The 24615-nt window shown below is 44.1% G+C and overlaps 1 protein-coding gene across 2 annotated transcripts in view; it reads right to left on the bottom strand.

The window, feature by feature from the left end:
• Window positions 1-24615, bottom strand: part of Sh3kbp1 (SH3 domain containing kinase binding protein 1) — a 336253-nt gene that overhangs the window by 259597 nt on the left and 52041 nt on the right. The gene's annotated exons all lie outside the window — the stretch shown is intronic.

Raw genomic sequence — 24615 nt, 5'->3', positions numbered from 1 at the left:
TAATCAAATAACCTACTTTGCAGTGTAAAGGCCTCCCTTGATTTTTTTTTAAGTACACATAAAGCAGAATTTAATAAAGTCCTAATAACTTGCAGAATGTCTATTTGGCTTAGCAAAGTGTGAATTATACTTGAGAGAAAGTCAATTTTTTGGTAACTTCACGTTCTTATTGTAACGGTAATACTGACATATTCAGAGTGTTCTTTTTTTCCCGAAAGTGAAGATTCCAATAATTAGATACAAATGACTTTTCTATTTGCTGTTAGTCATATATTACTTAATAGTTCTACCCTACAGTACATAGGCTTCCTGAATGTGACTGAAATTATCTTCCCCTCCGAGCTGACATCAACCACCTCCTTGATGCTGTCCATGCTAGTGAACTGTCGGAAGATAAGCGTCTGTGTACTCCATCGCCAGACACTCTTGAGTGTGTAAGATCTCTACTAATGACCTCCGGAGGCATGAAATTGGATTGACTTTAAAAAAAATGATTTAAAAATACTATGCTCACATAGTATTCTTATTCTCCAGTATATTGAGATCACAGCCACAGTCACTAGGATGGATGGGATTGAGTCTACCTGTCCATAGATAACAAATTTAAAGTTGATTACCATCTTGCTTATAATTAAGTAAAAAAAGATCCAGGTAAACAGAAATGAGGGCCCAAGTATGCAATATGGTTGCTCAGTAACCTTAGTGAGGGTTGCTGATTGCCTACCCCAGGAGATTCAATCCCCCTTCCAAAACAGAGCTAACCATTGGTCACAGGGACCCATCATCCCCTGAGGAGCCCATTCCTAGTTCTGGAAGGGCAGCCTAATCAATCCTAAAACAAACATTGGTTCAGAGTTGACCAAAAGGTACTAAGTTCATCTAGTTAGACTGCAGAAAAAAAATCTCCCTCTCCACATATGAACAAGAAAATAAAGGGCCCAATTACCACATCTGCCATCTTCTGATCATGTGATGACCAAGTGACGCCAGCTACTTCCATAACAATGTCGTGGAAGAGTGACGGCAAGAACAAGGGTTTTATCTCCTTTTTACTATTGGGGGGGGGCATGTACCACGTCACACATGTAGAGGTCAGATGACAACTTTGTGGAGTCGGCTAATTCCTTCTGCCTTTACATGGATTTCAAGGTTCGACCTCGGGTAATCAGGCTTACCCAGCAAGCGCTTTACCCGCTGAACTCTCCATGGTCCCAAAACAAGGGTTTCTGATGCCACATCAAGCGGTGGATCCCAGTGCTTGATCCCCAGGGGTTCACCCTCCTATAGCCTGCCAACTATGCGAGAGAACAGTCTTGTGTTTAAGACAGTCCCAGACAGGTTTCTGTTATGTGCAAACCGAAACATGCTGACAGGGATGGACCGAGAACTAACTGCGAAACCAAGAAGAAAAGTTTATAATTTGTTCAAGAGATTCCTTAAAGGAAAAATCCCACTGACTGAAAACATTCCCCTTAATGTGAAAACCGAGAAATTACAAAGAGGAATGATTGCCTAGAGCTGGGCATGGAAAATGGAAGGAACTGTTAATGGGCACAAGTTCCCCTTTGTTGGGCTGGCAATGTCTGAGAGTTAGATTGTGATGATCAGTCACAACTCCAGATACACACAAACCAGCGAAACGAGCTCTGTGTAAATTAGATGCCAAGCTGTTTGCAAAGCTACTGGGAATGGAGGTACTTAGGCAGGAGAGCTCCCGAGTTGCAGGACCTTTTTCCCCATGCCCATATGAGGCTGACCTGCACCCACTTAAGTTCTTTCTCCAGTTCTTCTCCCATTCCAAATGCCTTACAAGGGCAAGGAAGCTCCCTCTCATCTCCTGCTTCACTTCTCCCACATCCCATCTACTCTAGTTGGCTTTCCAGTGCTGTGAGAGACACTGTGACCAAAAGCAACTTAGGCAGGAAAGGGTTTATTCCATCTTACAGCTTACGGTTCATCACAAAGGGAAATCAGGGCAGCAACTCAAAGCAGGACCTGATGCAGAGCACAAGGAGAAATGCTGCTGCTGGCTTGCTCCCCACCCCCACCCCCAGCTTGCTCAGCCTGCTTGTTTCATACAACCCAAAACCACCTGCCCAGGGATGGCACCACTCAGTGGGCTGGGCTTTCCCACATCAATCATTGCTCAAGAAAACATAGGGCCGGAGAAAAGGGTCATCAGTTAAGGGCATGGCTGCTTCTCTAGAGGTTCAGAGTTTGAGTCCCAGCACCCACAAACACGGGAACTCCAGTTCCAGAGAATCTGACACCGCCTCTTCTTACCTTTGTGATGGGTACCAGGCATGCATGTGGTACATAAACAAACATGCAAGAAAAACGCCCATACATGTGAAATAAAAAATTTAAAAATAAAATATATAATATACAAATAATAGTAAGTAAATAAATAAAAGAAATTGACCCACACAGATTCACCTACAGGCCAATCTGACGGGGGGGGGGGGGATGGTATGTTCTTAATTAAAGTTCCATCTTCCAAGATGACCCTACCTTGTGTCAAGTTGACATAAAGACTAACCAGATCACCATCTTACGGACAAGGCTGAATTCCAGATCTTCATGAAATTGGTCTTCCTTCTCCAGGACACTGTAGTAAATGCTCCTCCTTAGAGGCTCACTATAGCCTGTCCTCTTCAGCTGGAAGCCTGCTGTCACGCCTGCTCCAGACTCTTAGGTCTCCTTCCTAGGGGCTCCCTTAACAGACGAGGCCCACTTTCCAACAGGTGAGAAAAAGCATGATTCCAGGTGTCCCTCCTCCAGGCTTGCCTTTGGGAACCTCTAACATCATTTACAACACAGTACGAGGCAAGAGAAGCCCCTGTACTGTACTGCTCTGACCTTTATCTCTACAGAAGGACGCCTCTTCGCCTCATATGTCACTTGTGTCATTGAAGACAGAGGTATAAGAGCCAGGGGCAAGTCCTAGGCATTGTTGCTGACTGGCTGACCGATGATGACCACAAGCTCAACACGGACACGGTATGGAGCCCAGAATGTGTAAGCAGGAACCCAGCAGAAACCACTCATTCTTAGAGCTCTGTCTATGCTCAAAGCCCGCCACCCCCCAGGCAGATAACCCCGGGAGACAGCACACACACAGCCAACATCATACACTACATAACCGTCTGCAAAGAATTAAAGAGGCTTTCAACTTTTCCTGATTTGAGGGTCTCCCTTACTTTTTCTACTAGAGAAAAGGTAAGAAAAAAGTTAGGGCACGTGTCCAGCAATGGCAAAAACCCGGCTTTGAAGACAGACTGCAAAGTAAAAAGAACACAATAATTCCTGGAAGGCACGAAAATCGGGAAAATGAGTCCCCAAGTCATCCTGCTTGACCTCAAGAAAAGATCCACAGGGACATTTAAGGGATGATGAAGAGCAACATGTTACAGAGCCTCTGTTACCCAGAGCGTGGAAGGTCAGACTATGGAAGGAGCAACCCACTAAGCCTACAGTGTGGAACCAATGGTTCATTGTAACAGAGACAGACCCATGACTTCCTTTGCAGCTGCCCCTCCCCGCCCACATCACTACAATGAAACCCCCTGCCCCAGAGCAGAAGCCAAGATGACGTCTTCAATATCTGTAGTGATAATTTTAGCTCCTCCCTCATAATCATGATTTCTCCTATCCACATTCAGACTCTGCCTTCCCTGGATGTGCCCTGAGAGACTTCACAGACATTAGCTAATGCTAAGCAGGTCAGCAAGCAAACCATTAAGTGGTTTTTGTTTTTGTTTTGTTTTGTTTTAAGCTCCATGCTTTCTGCTTTAAGCCAGTCTGGACAATCATAAAGAACTCCTCAACTCCAAAGGGGTGGCTTGTAAGATTTCTCATGTTCTTCTGGTCAAAGAGGAAACTCTTAGGATGCCAGAAAATTCATCATTAACCATCTCCAGCTAATTCTTACAGTGAAGTTTTCCAAGCTGTCATTATGTTCCTCCTCGCCAGCACTGCTGATAAATAAAGTTGACAGCTTTATTGCCAAATTGCATTGGCAATTAGAACTTCCTCTCCTCCCAGCCCCTCCCCCCCACAAGTACCTGATGGTCTCCTTCTGAGAGTCTTTAATTCAATGGGTATGGTACAGCCCTGGGAAACCTCTTTTTAAACTCCCCTGAGATCCCTACGACTGGGTTAGAAGGTCAGTAACCCTTTCCCAAGCTCAGATCCCATCAAAATCCCTGAATAGAGGTTGGGCAAATCATGCTATACCCTCATCTGGCTTTAGAATATTATGGGGTTTTGTTGCTACCCCCTTCACAAATGGTAGAACAATTCAAAAGGCACACCACAGTGCCCCCCTGGAACATTTTAAAAAAATGATTATTATTATTTGGTGTGATGGATGTTTTGCCTGCATGTATGTATTATTTTGTATGTATGGATGCTTTGCCTGCATGTACGTCTGTCCACCACACATATACAGTGCCTGCAGAGGCCCAAAGAGGGCATCACAACCCCTGGAACTGGAGTTTCAGACTGTTGTGAACTACTATGTGGGTGCTGGGAATCAAACCTAGATTCTCTGGAAGAGCAGCCAGTGCTCTTAGCCACTGAGTCATCTATCACCTGTGATGGATCTCTTGTGCGTAGTGCTGGGGATAGGACCCAAGGCCACTGACATGCTAGGCAAGGCCCCTGAGCTAAGACACTCCAGCCCCCGGGGATCCTGTCAACATACGGCAGAGCTCAATCCTGCTCCATCTGTTCCCACCCTCCCAGAAAATAGTACTGGTCAGGTTAAGTATAAAGCAACAGCCTGTGTTTGAAATTACAGTGATACGTTTTCCCGTTTGTGCTGGCAACACTTGAGTTACTGCACAAGCCTAGAACAATTAGTCACATCCAAGTCCTAGACAGCTGAGGAAGACGAACCTGGGAAATCTTTCAGTATTAAGGGACCTGATGTGGAAACAAATCATTCCAGGATAAATACTTCTTGGAATTAATGAGAACTACTAATTGCATCCATTTATTAAAAAAAATCAATAAACTTGAAGAAAGTTTGGAAAAATTCATATGCTTATTTCTTTTCTCCAAGTAACATCAAGTTACTTCAAGTAAGCTATGTTTAGAGAAAATTTCACAGCACCCTATTCAGAGATCAGCCAAGATTCCCAGTAAGTTATCAGAACATAACAGCTTTGTGTACATCCCTTATGCTAATTAATTCCTTTGAGGGTTTGTCCTTTTAACAGAGTAGAAGCCACCCTGCCCATGCTCTGCCACTGGAGCTGTACTCCACTCCAGGCTCCATAGCTGCCTTTTTACAAAAGCTGTGCTCCCTGGACAAGTTGCTTCACTCCCTGGTTCATGGAAAACATGAAATAAAGGTTGACTACTTTCCCTCTCCTATCATGCAAGCTCACGAACCATCCAGAGAGCTCAACTGAGCACCTGTGAGTGTTCAGTTATTACTGTGGACTAGACAGCATGCCATGAAACTTATATTTTCTTTCATGAATAATCTTTAATTACTGAATACCAGCTTTGGGTATATAAAGGAAGATGTAAGGTAATTTTAGTAGCCGATGCTTCGACAAAGGCTTGCTAACCACAGAATTCAACTGGATTTCCACAGTTGGTTTTGCTTCCTCCATGGCCTCTACTTTGAAAACTATCCATTATTCCAGCTGGATGTGTTGGCGCACACCTGGAGCCTTAGCACCTGGGAGGGAGAAGCAAGAGAATCAGGGTTCAGGCTGGCTGCATAACAGGCTCAACATGCAGCATTCGAGACTCTATCTCAAACAGGGGTGGGTGGGGGCTGGAAAGATGGCTCGAAGGTTAAAAGCATATACTGCTACCGTGAGGGACCCAAGTTTAGGTCCTAGCACGCAAGGCAGGAGGTTCGCGACCACCTGTAACTCCAGCTCGAGAGGACCTGCTGCTCTCTTCTAGGGCACCTGCACTGGCATGAACATATCTCCACACAGACACACATACAGGAATAATTAAAACTAAAACTTTTATTTATCAAGACAGCGTTTTTGTGTGAAGTCTCGACTGTGCTGGAACTCACTCTGTAGACCAAGCTGGCCTCAAACTCACAGAGATCCACCTGTCTCTACCTCCCCAGTGCTGCAATTAAAGGCATGTGCCGCCCCAACCTGGCAACATCTATTTTTAAATGCCCAACCTTCTCCACAGGTCTTCCGGCTCAAGCCTGGGAGGTTAAGCTAGCAGACTTCAACTACTAAGGTGGATCCACAACAGAATTCCAGTCTTTGTCAAGCCAGGTAACCCTTTGGGCTTCAGTTCCCACCTGCACTGTACAGATAACCACTACCCAGGGCAGGGGATAGAGGCCAGGATTGATGGCTGAAGCAATGTCAATTCTTGACCATTAAGACAAGAGGCACTACAGCTGTAATGGCTACCAACTGTTTCTACCCCAACAGCAAGTTCACATTCCCAGGTCTGAAGAGCTGAGAAAGGCATAGGTAGAATACACCCTCCTCCACACAAACTAGGAGCAGAGAGGAGGAATTCCTATATACGTTCCAAGAAAGAGATTTGCGTAAACAGAAAAAGCCACCCACATCTTCCTCCCTAGGTTAGCCGGGACAATGGCACATGCGCACTGAGGTCGCTCTTGCCGGCACTGTGCTCCTGACACTTGGTCTTCAAAGGCACCCATGTCATACTGAGAAATCCAACCTTGTTCAGGCCTCACTTTCACGCTCGCTGTTGTCCCTGAGTGGTTCTCATCAATGATGGGTCCCTCCTCATCACTCACTTGTGTAGTCTGACATCACGTCCCCTGGGAGGCCAGCTCTTCCCACTGCTGGCCGGAGCCAGCTGAACTAGGCCGCGCATTCCGCCAGCCACTCTGTACTTTTCCCTCGTCTATTTCCTCATCGCAGATCTCAACTATAATTATCTTTTGCTCGTCTGCAGTTATGCTCTCTGCCCTCTTTCTGCCTCTCAGCTAAGACCTCAGACCTTGTTACACCTGTTCTAAAACTAGCATCCCAAACGGCACCTGGCACCTGAGCACCTTGGAGAATACAGCTAGGCAATGCGTGTGTGTACGGTTCAGTAGCTCCAACAGCTATCCTGAGTCTGCTCTGTTCTCGGTGACAGTTTCCATCCTTTTGACTCTATTTCCTCGCCATACCTTGAAATTTGAGGTTGAAAGTTAAGCCTTTTGTGCAAGGCAGTATGTGTTGAGATCAACACACCTAGAGTGTGGGCCGCTGTGTTAACCTAAACAGAAGTGAGAAGGCGCTGGGTTTTGAGACATGCTTGTGACACAAAGCAGGCAGTTCTCAAATATTCTAGGTCTCAGAATCCGGCCTGGATGGTGGGCCTGGGTACCCTCTACAGCTGACTTTCCTCCTCCTCTGGGGTTACAGTGCCCCAGCCCATCCCCCAGAGGCAGTGCCTCCCCCCAGCATCAGCCCACCCTCCTTAAAGCTCTTCCTGCTTCTTGCAGAGGAAAACTTCTTTGGGTGAGGTGGGGTGCTAGAGGAAGGTGTGGGGGCTGGGAGGTTCCCTTCCAGCAGCTGCAGTGACATCTCACCAGAACCCTTGCCCTGTGCCCTTCCTCTGCAGAAATTAGCCTCTTTTTTTTTTTCTTCTTAAGGGAGCAGGGTCTGAGTGGATTTCTCCATGGTTCCTGAGCCAGCACAGTGAGCTTTCCATGGCTTTCACCAGTCCTCCTGAGTCAGGCGAGGCTCCTGCAGGAAAGTCTGTGAAGGGGCAGAACCCCTCCCCCAGCTGCTACCCCCAGGAGAAGCAGCTAGCCCACACTCAGCCTCCCCCCCCCCCCGGTAATTTGTCATATTTTCTGTCTTGCTCTTTCTACCTACTTCTCGGCATCGGGTGGCTTCTGCCCCTGCAGCCAATGCTCAGGTCTTCTCCTGTGTCTCATCTGCTCATCTCCAGATTGTAAAATGGCCATTTGCTCTGTGAAGTCGGTTCTCTTGTTAATTACCAGTCTGATTTTTACTGAAGTGTGGGAAGGACATGTTTGCAGCTCTCTACATCTCTGAGCTGAAACTGTAAGACTACTTTATTTTTAAAAGACTCAAAACTGTGTCAACAATGTGGCAACAACTTGATAAAACCAGGCAGCAAATAGCTAGATGTGGGCTACATTGTCATTCCCTTGTATAGTTTAGCAGTCCAGCAACATTTCATACTGTGAAATTATGGTGTGGGTGACCATGGCAGACTGAAGTATAAATACAATACTTGGGTCCTAGTCAATAATTTACAAAGATCACCTGAGCTATCAAAAATAACCTGCACATTTTAAAAATTGGTGTGTGTGTGTGTGTGTGTGTGTGTGTGTGTGTGTGAGTGTGAGTGTGTGTGGTATGTCTAAGTAAATGCATGCCATAGCACCACTGTGTAGTCCAGAGGACAACTTTAGGGAGTTAGTTCTCTGCTTCTGCCATGTGGGTCCTAGGGACTGAACTCGTCAGCAGACTCTTGACCTGCTGAGCCACCACACTAGCCCACAACCTACACTTGGCGACACTTCAGACCTTATTCTGGAAAGCAGAAATTATCCAAATATGCCATTAGATATTAATATCAAAGAAATGAAAGAGGTTGAAATAGATAAATTAATGTCTCAAAAAGAATAACTTTATTTTCAAATGCACATGTTGAAAAATCAATAATATGAAAATATCATATGCTAACTGGCTCTTCTTTGAGCCAATATCCAAACATCATTGTCAATCTCCATAAAAGTTGAAAGTTAAAAATAAACCCTGGGTCAGGCACAAGTACCAGATCCAGACTGTAATCCATTCGTTACAGAGGACCTAGTAGCTATGTAGCATAAACCTATGGTTCACCCAGTCCTCTTCCTTACGTTCCCTTCCAATACACTCAGTAATAACATGGACGGAAAGCAGCAGCGCTTGGGTAAGATCTATCTCAAAGAAAGAACCTTTCCCTTTTACTTAAATAATTCACTAGCTTAGAAAATAGAAAATAAATTGCATGCTATTAAGAAGTAGAGCATTTATAGTACTGAAAACAGCCTGGTATTGAAATAAAAACAGACAAGAGGACCAAGGGATCGAATCAAAGACCCAGCTATCAATCCACACACCTATGAACACCTGATTTTTGACAAAGAAGCAAAAAAACATAAAATGGAAAAAAGAAAGCATATTCAACAAAAAAGAAAGCTGGCATAACTGGATGTCAACACATAGAAGAATGAAAATAGACCCATATCTATCCCCATTCACAAAACTCAAGTCCAAATGGATCAACAGCCTCAACATTAAAACCAACCACACTGAACCTCATAGAAGAGAGAGTGGGAAGTACACTTGAATGCATTGGCACAGGAGACCATTTCCTAAATAGAACCCTAGTAGCACAGACACTGAGAGAAACAATTAATAAATGGGACCTCCTGAAACAAGCTTCTGTAAAGCAAAGGACACAGTCAACAAGACAAACTGGCAGCCTACAGAATGGGAAAAGATCTTCACCAACCCCACATCAGACAGAGGGCTGATCTCCAAAATATACAAAGAACTCAAGAAAGTGGTCATCAAAAAAGCAAATAATCCAATAAAAAATGAAATACAGACCTAAACAGAGAGCTCTCAACAGAGGAATCTAAAATGGCTGAAAGAAATTTCTTTAAGAAATGCTCAACATCCTTAGTCATCAGAGAAATGCAAATCAAAACAACTCTGAGATTACATCTTATGCCTATAAGAATGGCCAAGATCAAAAACACTGATGACAACTTATGCTGGAGAGGTTGTGTAGTAAAGGGAACACTTCTGGTGGGAGTGCAAACTGGTACAGCCCCTTTGGATATCAGTGTGGCGATTTCCCAGAAAATTAGGAATCAACCTTCCTCAAGACCCAGCAATACCATTTTTGGGGTATATAGCCAAAGGATGGTCAATTGTACTACAAAGACATGTGCTCAACTATGTTCATAGCAGCATTGTTTGTCATAGTCAGAACCTGGAAACAACCTAAATGTCCTTCGACTGAAGAATGGATAAGGAAAATGTGGTACATTTAGACAATGGAGTACTACACAGCAGAAAAAAAGTAAATGTCATCTTGAAATTTGCAGGCAAATGGATGAATCTAGAAAACATCATATTGAGTGAGGTAATCCAGACCCAGAAAGACAAATATAGTATTACTCACTCATAAGTGTCTTTTAATCATAAAGCAAAGAGAACCAGTCTACAATTCACAATCCCAGAGAACCTAGACAACAATGAGGACACTAAGAAAGATATACATGGATCTACAGTGCACGGGAAGTAGAAAAAGACAAGATCTTCTGAGTAAATTGGGAGCCTGGGGAACATGGGAGAGGGTAGAAGTGAGGGGAGAAGAGGGGAGTAGTGGAGATAAATATATAGCTCAATACAAAACAATAAATAAGTAGAACATTTAATAACTGCAAACCTACAAATTAGCTTTAAGCATGGCACATTAAATGCAATTAAAGCAGAGGAATATTTAACATATTCATTCTGTGGCCAAAGGCCATTCTAGCCGCTCTGGGAAACAAAAGGATGGCGAGAATCACCTACCAATCCCTGTCATCAGAACAAACAAAGGAGAGGTTACAGGGTTAAGAGAAACTCAGTCACAGTACAGGCCAGGAATGGCAAGCATGGCTCTAAGGTGGATTTCTTTAAAAAAGAGAATGACTTTTATTTGTGTTTAGAGTTTAATAGCCATTTGCATATTCCAAGTGAAAAGAAAAAAAAAAGAACATAGTTTTGGGTACACTGAATCCTCATTTACCTTTCAGTATAATGAATGAAGGCAGGCCTAAGTCAGTCTGTAATGAGGTAATCTGTAATCATCTACCAATGATGATCTGTGGCTTTAATTATCCCGTGTGGCCCTGGGAGATGCACTCCACATGGACTTGCAATCAGGGCTGCCATTTAGCTAGCAAGATCACACACTTTACTGTGACGTGTCGACCGGGATATGCTGCTACAAGGGCTGTTTACAAATCAGCTGTATCTATCTCTGCACTGCAGTTGCGACCAGCCTGAAATGGATTTCCTCTCTAAGCTTGGGGGCTGGGGATTGTGTTCAGCACCCTGGACTTGATTGTCACTTTAAAATATCTGTTAATGGAACCCATTCAAATTCAAGTTTTAAAATAAAAGGATGAGTTAAATTGACTTATTCAATAAGCGTCAATTTAGCGTCAGAGGCTAAAAAAGGAATGGGGTATATGGATTTTAACTACCACTGGCAGCAGAAGCTCACGCCATAATTGCCTGGATTATATGCACTAAAGAGATCTGCTGTAGTGTGACATTTTGAACCAAATAACAGGGCAGTCCCCGGAAGAAATAGGAATGCATGCAGAAAATGATTGTCAACAATTCAAACCACACGAGGCGTATGTCCTCTAAATTCAAATTGTTCTGAGTTCATAGTACCTGCCTCAAAAGCCTGATGTAATCGCCCATTTAACACAAAGGAATGGGGACTTCAGTATGTATCTCTATTTCTTACCTGCAAGTTGGCAATTACTGTAATTTCAAGATCAGGACAGAGGACTTAGAGATGTAGGACAGTTGTTGAGTACTTACCGTGAGCCAGGCTCAGAGTCTCATCCCTAGCATTGTCCCCCCCCCCCAAAAAAATCAATAACAACCGAAAATATTGGTAAGAAAAAAGCCTGTGCACGCACTCATGACTTGTCAGCTGAGGGAGATGATTAAAGACTGAATTGTGAGTGTGAGCCCGGCTACGACAATTACAGAGTAGCAACCATCAACCTGCTTCCCTTCCTTCCCAGGGAGCCCATGAAAGTTCCAATACAACAGAGCATGCTGGTAAGGTTAGCAGCTACCACTTGACAATGCTGATGGTTTTAAACAAGGGCAATGTGTCCTCTGCCCACCGTCTGTCCACGTTGATTCTGGATGTCACTTCTTTACTATGAGCCATATCTGGTCAGTCAGAAAGTAAATCCCATGACACTGCCGATAATGAAGCACCATGCAAACCCGCACAGCCCAGCTAAGAATAGGCTCACATTTAACACTTCATCGGTTTCAATTAGATTTTAGTGTAACCGTGGCGATGGTGTACATTTAGGAATTATTAAGATTTTTTTAATGTATTTTCTTCCATAAGTGTTTTTTTTTTAAAAAAAAAAAAAAAAAAAAAAAAAAAAAAAAAGAACCAACCCAGGTTTGGGGAGGCTCCCACCATACTGATGGCAGCAAACTTCAATCTGCCATTTCAGCCCTTGACCGTGGGTTGTTTACAGGCAGCAAAGTACTTCCTCAAGAGCTGCCGCGCAGCCACCTGTGTGCAGCTGCTGTGCAGCACAGCCGCAACTGGAATCGGACCAGCACCACAGCCCTTACTGGAACCAGTGAGGTGGGCAGCCTCCTTCAAAGCAAAGCTCGGTGTGAAGGGGACTTGGTGACAAAGTCATCCCCACACACTGAACGCCTGGGGTTCACACACTTGCCTGGCCCCCAGCTCCATCTGGGACCACCTGCCTCCTGAACCCCAGGGCAGGATGTGGTTTGGCTCGAACAACTTCTCAGCTTACAAACTCAGGCAAGCCCATTTGCTTTGTGCGCTCAGACTCCCAGAAGCACATTAAACGCCCCCGCCCCTCCGCCGCTTCTCTGTCTCTCTCAGTCTTCTGGAGAAAAACTGGGTATTGAAGGGAAGTATGACAGTAAAAGAAATGCCCATGCCTTTGATAAGCAAAACAGGCAGCTCCAAGAAAAAAGAACAGGCTGACTTCATCCACCTCTTTCCACAAACGGTGTGGGGGAGGGGGCAGGAAGCGGGAGAGCCAGGGAAGCAGGCTTTGTCCTGAGAGCAGGCTGAGACTCCCCAATAGAGAGACACCCACATCTTCAGCTGCACCAGAAGTTCCCTTATCCTCTCTCATCTCATCTTCCTCAACACAAAGATAATGAACCTTACTCCCAGGCTTGAGGGTAGATTGGGACACCTGTTATTTCAAATCCCCTTGGGACTTAAGAAACGACAGTGAAATCAAAAGTTTGCCGGGTAGCTCGGCAGCCCTTTATACCGCCAATGTGTCTGCCTATACAGGTCCTACAAGGATAGCTTGCACCTCCAGGGTGGGCCTCAGCTGCTTGTTTTTTAGTTGTGGCCCTGCTCTAGCTCCCAACTGTTCTCTAAAATGGATAAGGCTAGACAATTTTACCACTTATTTTCCCAGTTTTATTAATATATGATTGATTGACAAGTGAAAATGATATAATAGGATGTAGGCCATGAAGATTTGATGTATATGTTATGAAATGCTTATTGGCATCAAGCTAATTAAATTATCTGCCACTCGCACAGGGTGGAATGAGAGAAGTGACTCCTGAAAATTGCCTTTTAACTTCCATAACCAACACCCCAACATGTGCACATACAAATAAAGAAATGTAACTTAAAGTTTTTAAAGAATACTTGACTGAGTCGGGCAGTGATGGTGCACGCCTTTAATCCCAGCACTTGGGAGGTAAATGCAGGCGATCTCTGTGAGTCTGAGGCCGGCCTGGTCTACAGAGAGTGTTCTTGGACAGGCTCTAAAGCGACAGAGAAACCCTTTCTCGAAAAAACAAAAAATAAATAAATAAACAAACTAACAAACACACAAAAACCTTGACTGAATGCAGTAGCACATACATTAATTAAATCCCAGCACCTGGGACACAGACAGGAGGATCTTTGCTCTTCAAGGTCAGCCTGCTCTATATAGTGAGTTTCAGGACAGCCAGGGGTACCCAGTGAGACCCTGTCTCAAAAAAATACTTTAACAAGCAACTACAAATGAAAATTTAGAAAACAACAGCAAAAAATGGAGGTATAGAAGTGAAAAAGGTCAAATTTAAAAGCCTAGTGGATAAGTTCAGTAATTGATTAGGCATAGAGCCAGAAATAATCAACGAACTCAACAAGGCATCAATAAAATGGATTGAGTGTGAACAAGAGAGAGAAAGTAGCCTCAGACATTCATGGGACAACAGCATAAGCTCTGTTTGTCTCCTTATACTCCAGAAGACTCAGAGAATGGGAAGAGTAACTCAAACAAATAATGGATGAAAACTCACTAGGTTTAGCAAAAGGCATAAACTTCCAGAATCACAAACTATGCAGAATCTAAACAGGATAAAGTCAAGGAAAATTTTGTCAAGGAATTTCACAATCAAACTCATAATATTAATGACAAAGTAAAAGCAAGTAAGAGATTACCTATAAGGAAAGAAAGACTGGAGTGACAATGGCTTTCTTTGTCATATAAAACAACAGAGTTCAGTAGGCTGGGGAGATGGCTCAGCAAGTAATGTGCTTGCTGAGCAAACACGACATCCTGAGTCTAACAGCATGCAGCTCCAGCCCAGTGCTGGCCAGTGATGGGAACTGTAGTCGATCCAGGGAGCTCGCTAAACAATGAGTCTAACTAGCTCAAGTAGCCAGCTAGCTTCCATTGTGCTAGAAGTTGTTGGGCATGTGACTAGAGGAGAAAAATAATCATCTTGCCCAGCTGTGAACCCTGAAAACTACAGCAATGACTTGTCATAGGAGTAACAAACCACTCTTTGGCCGGATTTATGTCCTGTTGCATAAGATGAAACCCATACTCAGCACCATTGTGAGGCCGAAAACCCATGGCTAGACATGCCATCGGCTCTAGGAGAGAACCTGCTAAATTCTGCTAAATGGACATAACATGAAACTGACTCCTAATCACTTATTGCTAATAATATAACATATGTACAGAAACCCCTCCTCCCAAAGCTCAGCAGTCACTACCGAAGAGGGGTAGGAAGAGTGAGCCAGAGGTGGGGAATGACTCCAGGGACAGTGTCTTCTGGACACAGCAGGGCCGCTGCACATAGACACTCACAGCACTTGTGTGAGCACAGTACCCAGCGATGGAGACGGGGGCTGGGTGTGGTGTAGTAACTCCTAGCTGAGGAGTTATTAGCAACTGTTAGCTGCTAGGAGAGGGAGACTCCATAAAAAGTGAAGACCTGACAGCTCCAAGGTATGGTAGAGGAAAGGATTTTATTATAGATATGAGGGAGAGAAGCGCCAGAGGCATCTGGAAGAGTCCAGAGCAGAGGGGGAAAGAGGTGGACTAAACAGAATGGGTCAGGCCACGAGAGGGGTGGGGGGAGAGAGGGAGAGAAGACAAAAGAGAGATGAATTTTAAAAACAAAAATGGAACTGCTGAGTGCAACAGACTCCTGATTGGTGGTGGTTTACCTTATTATTTTGAAAATTATGGTGTACACCTTTAGTCCCAGCACTCAGGAAGCAGAGGCAGGTGGATCTCTGTGAATTGGAGGCCAGCCTGGTCTACAGAGCGAGTTCCAGGACAGCTAGGGCTGTTACACAGAGAAACCCTGCCTTGAAAAAAAAACAACAAAAATAAAAATCAAAAAGAAAAGAAAGGAAGAAAAAGAAAACGATAGGAATTCAGCTGAAACTGTATTTCAGATCTTGGAGTTTGATCTTTGGCTGAGTGGCATGTAGCAGAATACTCTGTCACAAGGCTGAGCGGTGGCAGTAAGCCACAGCTCCCAGTCAGACATGTGATCAAGAAGATAAACAGTTGATATTCGTTGGTGCACTTGGTTATTAATGTTTTATAAGTCAAGTATATTAAATGTACTTTTGACTTATGATCATTTCAATTTATGAGGTGTTTATTAGGAAATAAGCCAAGGAGCAAATTCAGATGGGATGGAATGAAAGACAGAGAAATCTACAATTACAAATGGAAACTTCTGTATCACTTTTCTCAGTACTTGACAGAACTACTGTGTGGGAAAGCAGTATAGATCCAGAGCTCAACAACAGGACCAACCAAAAGGTTCCAGCTAGAGTTTATAGACTACTCCACCATTATAGAACATAGCACATATCCCTTTTAAGTATTTATAGATCTTACTTTGCATCACCATCATCATAATACTAATAGGAAGCTAACCCCAACCTATTTAGAGGACTTTAAATCATACAGAGTATATTCCCCGGTCATAACATAATCAGCCTGAATGTCAAAAGCCCAAAGATACCAGAAAAGTGGCGAAACACTTAGAAATCAAATGACACATTTCTAGATAATTTGTGTCCAGCGATGAGAAGGCTGCTTCTCTTTCCTGTCACCTCTCTGATTTGTGACACAGAGCAACTTGAATGGTGCTTGGTTTACATTAGTCAGTTAATATACACTAGCTACTAATGCAAATATTAAGGCACCCCGAGACACTGGGACAGTTCTTGGTGTTTGTCAGTTGGGTGCTGTCAGCAGTCAGAAGCTGCAGTGGAGTTAGAAGTACCAGAGGAAGAGGCCTTCCATCTTCAGAAATGAAAGGGCAGACTAGTAGGCAGTATAGGTAGCGCTGTGATGCCATCAGGCCCAGACAACCAACAACCAAGGCGTTCCTGATCGAAGATGGTCTTGTAGGAAAGGGGAGATGTTGTTACAAAATAAATTCTAGAGACCCAATGATGGCGTGGTGATACTAATAACAATGTATTGTACAGTTCTAGAAACCTGAGGGCGGCCACGGGTTTTCTGTGTCAGTCAGTGGCAAGAGTCAGAGAACCTCCCCTTCAGAGCAATTGCTAGCCATTTTCTAACAACATCCATTTGTTCTCTGGAATTTCTGCAGTTAGAAATGCTAGGAGGCCCAACTTCGGGTCGCACACAGCCATTTTAAGCTGCCAACCAGGCTAAACTTTTATCTGGAGGCTTGAGGAATGCATTGCCAAACGCACTTGGGTTTTTGGTAGAATCAAGTTTCTCTGACTGAAAGTCTGAAGCTTTCGTTTCTTCTGTGACTAAAGTCCGTTCCTGCTCCCACAAGCTGTTGTAGTGCCCCTCATGCCACCCCCTTCTTCACTGGCGTCTGACTTCCTCCATCACGTACGCACAGAGAAGTGCTCAGCTCTTAAAGGTTCATATGCTACATTAGGGCCAGCTGATAACCTCCCAAGTCAGATTAGCAGTGCCGTTCAGAGTAACGTGATCACAAGTGATCACGTGTCCCGGTCACAGGTTGTCAGGATGTAGGGGAGAATCTTGGGGGATCATTTCTAGATATCTGCTTATCTTACTATACCTGAGTAAGGAGTAGAAGAAAATTACGGATTTCATTCAGAGATTCTACCATTTGATTGGATTCATTCTAGTGGACTTAAAAGGAGAAAGAATTGATTTACATATTGCAATGTTCTTTATGTAGTATAGGCTTTTTTGAAAATGTCGACATGACTATGCCAACCACTCATAAAGCAACTTTATAATATATATTTTATGTATATGTATATCTATATAATGAGGATACTTTAGAAACATTATAATACTTTCAAATCTAAGTCACCAGCTACCAATCCATGTTCTTGAGGAAAGATATAGATATTAATGCTGGTGCTGCCCTATCAGTGCCACAGAATAAAATGAATAACCAAGCTTTACTAAGTAGTAAAATCATCTGAGCTGTATTGAGACAGGCCTCGTGTAGCCCAAGCTGGTCTTGAACTTCAACTCGCTACATGGTGGAGGATGATCTAGAACTCCTTCTACCTCCACCTCCCTGGTTCTGGGATTACCAATGTGAACCACTATGTAGCCTGGCTTTAAAGCAAGCCTTTTGAAAACTCTTCGAAGTCTCTTATTGTGACTCCTCTGTCTACCCCAAAATTCTGACAAGGCAACACCCCTAGAGCACATCCAAGCAATAGACTGCTGGTTAGAGTCCTCGGCTGGAGCCCCACACTCAGAAGCTTCACTGCCCAGCAACAGTCACAGAAAGGTCCTAGGCAGTTTAGATTGTGAGCCGCTAGAAAGCTGGCGGTTAAAGCACACGGTCTAAAGGTTCCTTTCAAAGCTAGAATTTGATAATCTTGCCATTAAGGAAGTAAGATTCTATTAAACATTATCAACTCAGTGGGGGCACTACAGTTTACTAAGGTCACTGCTCTCCCCAGGTCACAAGATGCACCCCCTCCCTGTACTGTAACCAGTAAAGCCTGAGATTTCAAATGATATGGGTCCTTACCTTACACATTGCCTTAATCGTTCCAGACCCTACACAGATGCCATCGTGAGAAAAGTTACACCAGCAGGTCCACTTGTTGGACTCAGGAGTTTTTCTGAAAACGAACTATGTGTTCAATGGTGAAAAGATAATTTGAGTAGAAATTGCTTGCTGTTAAAGGGTCCCAAGGATGGAAAACGACAGTCACACTCCTAATGAAGGGCATATCCTAAGTGCTGAAAAATGACAAGCCTAAATGTGTGCTAATTGATAAAAATGAATTCCCCTAATTGCCTTACTTCGGAATGTGTAGGAAAAATAATGAAGGCCTGTGAGTAGATGAACGCTGTCTTGTCTCTGCTGCTACTTGTTTGTCCAGAGGCAGGGTCTCACTGCGGAGCTCTGGCTGTCCTAGAACTTACTGTGTAGACCAGGCTGGCCTCGAACTCACAGGCTCACCAGTCTCCAATTCTTAAGTTCTGAGATTGAAAGCAGGCGCCACTATACAAGGCCAAGGCTGCTTTTTTATTTTTAAGGTTTGCTATCTGATTTGATTCCTTTGGGGAAGACATCTGGAGAAAGCATAATGCAGCAAGTGGTATAGAGGCAAAGTGGAATACCATCAGCCACCTAGACAATGCTATCAGATTGGAGGCCCAGGTTCTCGAGCCAGAGTTCTCCCTGTTCCCTGCGAGTTCCTGCAGCTGTGGGTAAGTCCCTTAATGTGGATACGTCTTGTCGCATTTCTGAGCAGTTTTTTTCTAAATCAAAGCAGTACCTGTGTCACAGGGACGGTACAACTTTGTGATGCCATGAAAGAATGCACATGAAGAGCAGGCACTTCACCATGAAATGGGGGTGAAAAGAGCCATTGGCAGGGCTGGTTACTGAGCCCAATGGTAGACTGCTTGCCTGGCATGAGTAAGACTGGATTCCATCCTCAGTGCTGAAAATAAAAAACAAAGAGACTCTGCCCAGAAAGAAGCACACCAGCAGCATCCCCTGCTACTTTTTGAAAAGCAACAGGGATCTTGAAAACAATCGTTGCCATAAATCACAAAATAAATCAGCCTTTCGGTTCGATGCGCAAAGAAAAGCAAAAATTTTCTAAAGGGAAATCCAGGAGTGATGCTCAGTATAAAAGCAATGTGGGAATGTCTACCTCATGGCACTTGTTGAAGTTGATTCCTACTCCTTTCCTAAACCAAGAACAGCAGCAAAACTCTGAGCTCTCTCCAAGTGACATGAGTGTGGCGAGTGTGGCTTTGTGCCGCATTTAGGGACTACACTGGCCAATCTTTACACAAATACAAAAAAGAAGGCTCCGGATATGCCAACCACAGATTTCACACACCCGGCGAGGGAGAACTAAGGGGATGGGCAGCCGAGCTGAGAACTGTTATACTTAGCAGGCATAGGACGCAAACTGCAAGTACACACACTTAAGCTTGCAACAAGGGAGCAGGCAGCATGTAGAGCTACTTCCATGGCAGGCACACAGAGCCAGGCCGAGAAAACAGCTCACTTCCTCACAGACAGTAGCAGATGCATTTCAAGATCAACAACCATGTTCTTTTAACCCCTACCGCAGCTTCCTGCTTTCTGCTTGTGAATTACAAAATGTCTCAGGCCTCAGGCCTGCTGTGCTTTCCTATATGTTACCTGGGAGTCCATCCCAAGATACGCCAGACACAATCAAAGCACAATGTCGTGTACAGAGTAAGGTTCTTAAATGATTTAAGTAAATCCAAAGGAAGACCCCACATCTGCCTGTGATAGTAGATGCCCTCTGTTTTATGTGGTAGTTTGAGGTATCAGAAAGAATATAGATTTCTCGATTAAATGATTATGACGATTCACCCTGGTTTTTCCTAATACTGTAGACCATACTATGATCTTTCATGGTCAATTCTGGAAAACAATACCCAAACCTGGAAATTAGGACAAAACAAAACAAAAAAGCCCACGGTTATGACCATGGGGCCTTTTAGTAGTATGCTAATGCATTTTCTTAAAGGAGCCCCCAGGAGAGACATCTGCCTCTCTGGAAGTGTAAACTGGACACTTGCACAGCTCTACAGAAGCCAGAGGATAACTCATAGAAAGCACTGTATGGCACACAGCTCTCTTTCTTCTCCAAAGGTCAGGGTTTTAGTCCAACACATGAGCCAGTTTTCAATCTCACTTTATAATCTTATTTGAATATTCCGCTGACTTTTTAATCAGTTCCTCATATCCTCAGTAAATCAAGTTTTGTTACTCTACAGGTTTCCTCATTAAATGAGTCCAACAAAGCTTAGAAACATGCTCTCTATGTGCATATTTTTAATAATACGAGGATTAGTCTTTGGGAGTTGCTGGCCCCACCAATCACATCTGCTCTGAGAGACTGAGCTCTGAGCTTCAGGTCTCCTTACCAATCAGACTCCCCAAGAGTCAGGGCAGTTCGTTCACAGAGCATTGCATGCTGCAGACCAGAGGCTCAAAGTATATGCATCACTCCTCCCTCATGGATGCACCACCTTTCCTTTTGGCTTTGTTTTGGTTTTGCTTTTTGAGACAGCGTTTCTCTGTGTAGCCCTGGTCATTCGGGAACTCACTCTGTATACCAGGCTGGCCTTGAACTCACAGAGATTCTGTATCCCAAGTACTGGGATTGAAGGCCACGTGCCACCAAACTCCAGCTGCCCCAGCTTTCTTTAAACAGAAAAAAAAACTACTTATTGAAATCATGGTGGCATTTCTACTCCTACAAGTACATTATATGCATATGAAATGAGTACTTGTGTCCATAGAATACACACAAGAATGTCACAAAAATCCCAAAATGAAACAACCCAAATAGCTATCAATCAACAGCAACAACGACAACAAAATGGATTGACAAGTTATGATATTCATTTCTGTGCAATTCTATATGCCAAGAGTTAAGTGCTGATAGAGGCAACAATTTTGTGACATAAAAAAGACACGTAAACTAGCAAATGTTCCTACGGCCCTATATACATGACAGACAGTTCAGGTATGGGAACACTAATTCATCACAATAAACTGACAATGTAGGTCGGGGGGGTGTCTAGGAGAAAGCAAGAGAACTTTGTGGGGTGAGAGTGGTAGAAAGAGCACTGCCACAGACGGTGGCTAGAGAGGCACATTCTTATGTAAAAGCAAAAATCACAATGCATGCTAGTGACATGCATTTTAGTCTATGTAAATTTTATCTGTAAAGTGAATTAAAATGTTTTTGAAGAGAGACAAGATAAAGAAAAACATATTCTAAAGCAGTCAGTTTGTAGTGATTAATACAGAGACCCAGAACCGATCAACGTGCAGAGTCCAGTAAGAGGCTAGAGTGCTCGGCCCTCAATGGGGCAGCTACTATCACATTCCCGACCTCCAAGGCTTAGGGATCCTTCTGGAAGAGGGGCAGAGAGACTATAAGAGCCAGCAGTAGTGGACATCTGAAGCAAAACAATATTTGCCAGACATGACAACACCATTCTACACATGAACTCAAAGCAGCCATGACTGCATATACAAGATCAAGGAAATCTGAATACCAGCATAGATGGGGTTGGGCTCATTAACTCCCACCCCTATTTAACATATTAGCCAGTGATGGCTGCTGAGGGAGGTAGAGGAGGTTTTCTTCAGGGATTTTTGTCCTGAGGATCATGCCGCCAATAGTAAATGGATTCCATAATTTTCAAAAACAGCTGGGCAGTGGTGACACATGCCTTTAATGCCAGTACTTGGGAAGCAGAGACAAAGGCAGGTGGATCTCTGTGAGTTCGAGGCCAGCCTGAACTACAGAGCAAGTTCCAGGACAGCCAAGACTATACAGTGAAACTTTGTCTTGAAAAAGCAAAGAGAAAGGAGAGAGAGAGAGAGAGAGAGAGAGAGAGAGAGAGAGAGAGAGAGAGAGAGAGAGAGAGAGAGAGAGAGAGAGAGAGAGAGCGCCTATGAAGTTTGGAAGAGAAAGTAGCTAGGAAAGGAATTGATGGAGAGGGAACGGGAGTGCTGGTTTGATCCAAATATGACATCTTGTATGAAATTCTCAAACAATAAAAGAGATTATAAGAAGAAAGGATTTGAAAAGATTCTTCTAAAATATTTAATGTAAATAGATAAGACCAGATTAATAAAAGCAGGACAAAATTAAAAAAAAATACTGAGAACTGGCAAAGGACAGGCTGTTCTTAATAATGGGATGGGTAAGGATATACCACACCAAGAGGGTGGCAGAAATTCTTGCTTGAGAGACTGACACAGCAAGGTGAAGGTGATCACTAGATGCCATCCCTTTAGGAGAGTGGGTTCAAACGGGCACTAGGGATTTGATAAATGGGCTGAGAAAAAAAACCACTTCAGGCATCTCTCTGATAGCATCTACAGAGGCACACAAACAAATGATGGGACTCCACAAAATTACTTAATTCAGTCCAAGACAAATTAATTCTTAAGCTAAATGAAATATTCAAAACTGGCAGATGTATGCCAATATGATTGTTATTGCTTAAAAACACATTTTCTTTTTAAAATTCACTGTGGGAGCTTTGATTGTTGTTAAACTCCGCTGTATCCACCTACTGAGTTTTCAATAATAAGCCTAAGGGTGAAGACTTGAAAAAAAGACTCAGCCATCTGAAAGAACCGAAGTTTCCCACAATTGTGACAGCCACAAGCAGTGCTGTCCCCAGGCATGTCTACTTTATCCACCATGGATGGATCAAGCACCTCCCAAGAATGTGACTTCTCCTCTCCAAACAAGGGCTCAAGCCTAGGTTACAGGACAACTGATTAGGAAGAACAAGGGGAGAGGGTCGTTCCTTCACATGGTAACAGGATGAAAGGCACACTTGCTGGACGGCTGCCACTGTGGTCCGTGATTGCCAGTGCTGGGCCTGCCATTTAGTCCTCAGGGCAGACAACGAGGGGCTGGGCTTGCAGAAGAAAACAGCAGGCTCAGGTCAACCTGGGGCCAGATATTTTTCAGACAGGACGCATAGAAAAACCTTAACACACTACCAAAGGGCTAAGGACAAAGCCCCCAGAAGGCATAGATGAGAGGACCGGATGGGAGCAGCCACTTCTCTGGTAAGGGATACAGGCAGCCCAGGGCTACCCCACAGCTAAGAGCCTAAGGAATAGTCCCAGACCTCTGTGACCCTCCTCCCTTCTGTCTCACCCTAGCACACCCTGGAGCCAGAGCCCCTCACATGCAGTTGAGTATCCCCAAGTCTAAGTCAGGGCAGCAAGACCAGTCAGTCAATGAAGGATGCCCTGGCAAAAGGCCCATAGGACTCTCTCACGGGGGAAGAACCTTCTTTTCTTGAGGCCAGCAGCACTGCCAATGAGAAGAGACTCTGGATAATCGCTGCCCTGTTTCCCATCTCCCTTCCATAAATCCTCGGAGCACATCAAGAGTGAGCCCCAAACCAATTCTATAGGTATACCCCATGCCTTCCAATTCAGTTCTATGAAGCTGAGATTTGAAGTGCCGGGGCACTAGGCCAACAGAGACACATTAAACACTTTTAGAACAGAACTAGCCCTCTACACTTGAAGATCACACTGCAGTCTTTTCTTCCCATGCTCCTCCTCTTTTCCCTGCCCCACCTCTTTCTCACACTCCTCCCTTTCCCAAGGCTCACTCTCTTTGCCATACCCTTTTTTCCTGCTCCTTCACCTTCACCCCAACCGCTGCCCTCTCCCTTGGGAAACCTCTCCTTACACATTCAACTTTGGCCTAACTTCAAGATCACTCCTTTTCCAAAGTGGGAAGCTTTGTCTGGAAAGGTACAAGCGTCACCTCTCATATACCTATCAACAGAATCGATCAGTGCAAGCCCAGAAGTTGTGCTTTTCTACCCTAAGAATGGGAGGACACCCCTTGATTCCATGATCTCAACATCCCTACCACAGAAAGAAAAGCAATGTCTATCAGTGTATTTCCAGTTGAACTCTGTCCCATTCCCCCAGCTTCCTGAACACCAAAGGCAACGAAAGAGAGGGGGGGAGGGGTCTGTCAGGGTCATTTGGAGGCAAAGACCCTGAGGAAAAACTAAACTAGTGTCCTAGTCATTTTAGAGTCCCACGGGGTAGAGGTACAGGCCCAAGCACTGGAACTGGATAACTCGTCATATGCTTTTCACCAGCTCCCCATCATAACGCCTTCCCCCCGCCCTTGAAGCTCCTTTGAGGGGGACACTCGATTCTCTGGGTCCAAAATTTCTCTAACATCCTGTTCTATGTGGCCAAGACACACTACTCCTGAATACAGTCTGCTACCACAGGGAATTCAGCTATAGGCCCTGGGATTCTACACGAAGCTCTTCCTACTGAGGGCAATCCCTTCTTCTCCAGCATGGGACAGGAAGTTCATGGTACTGGGTCTTTTTAGACCTGGTTAGTATTTCCCATGAGGAACAGCCTCCACGCAACCTCTCCTTAACCCCAAAATTCACACTGCTGTTTACAATGTTTGAGATACATCGTTTATTATTAACAGGAAAGAAAAATATTTTTGGAATTAAGCCCTAAATGAGTCTGACAATGGGCACAGATTTCAAAA

Source organism: Arvicola amphibius, chromosome X (genome assembly GCF_903992535.2).
Source record: "Arvicola amphibius chromosome X, mArvAmp1.2, whole genome shotgun sequence".
NCBI lineage: Eukaryota > Metazoa > Chordata > Mammalia > Rodentia > Cricetidae > Arvicola > Arvicola amphibius.
The sequence above is the reverse complement of the archived record's forward strand: the minus strand, read 5'-3'. Positions and strand labels throughout refer to the sequence as shown.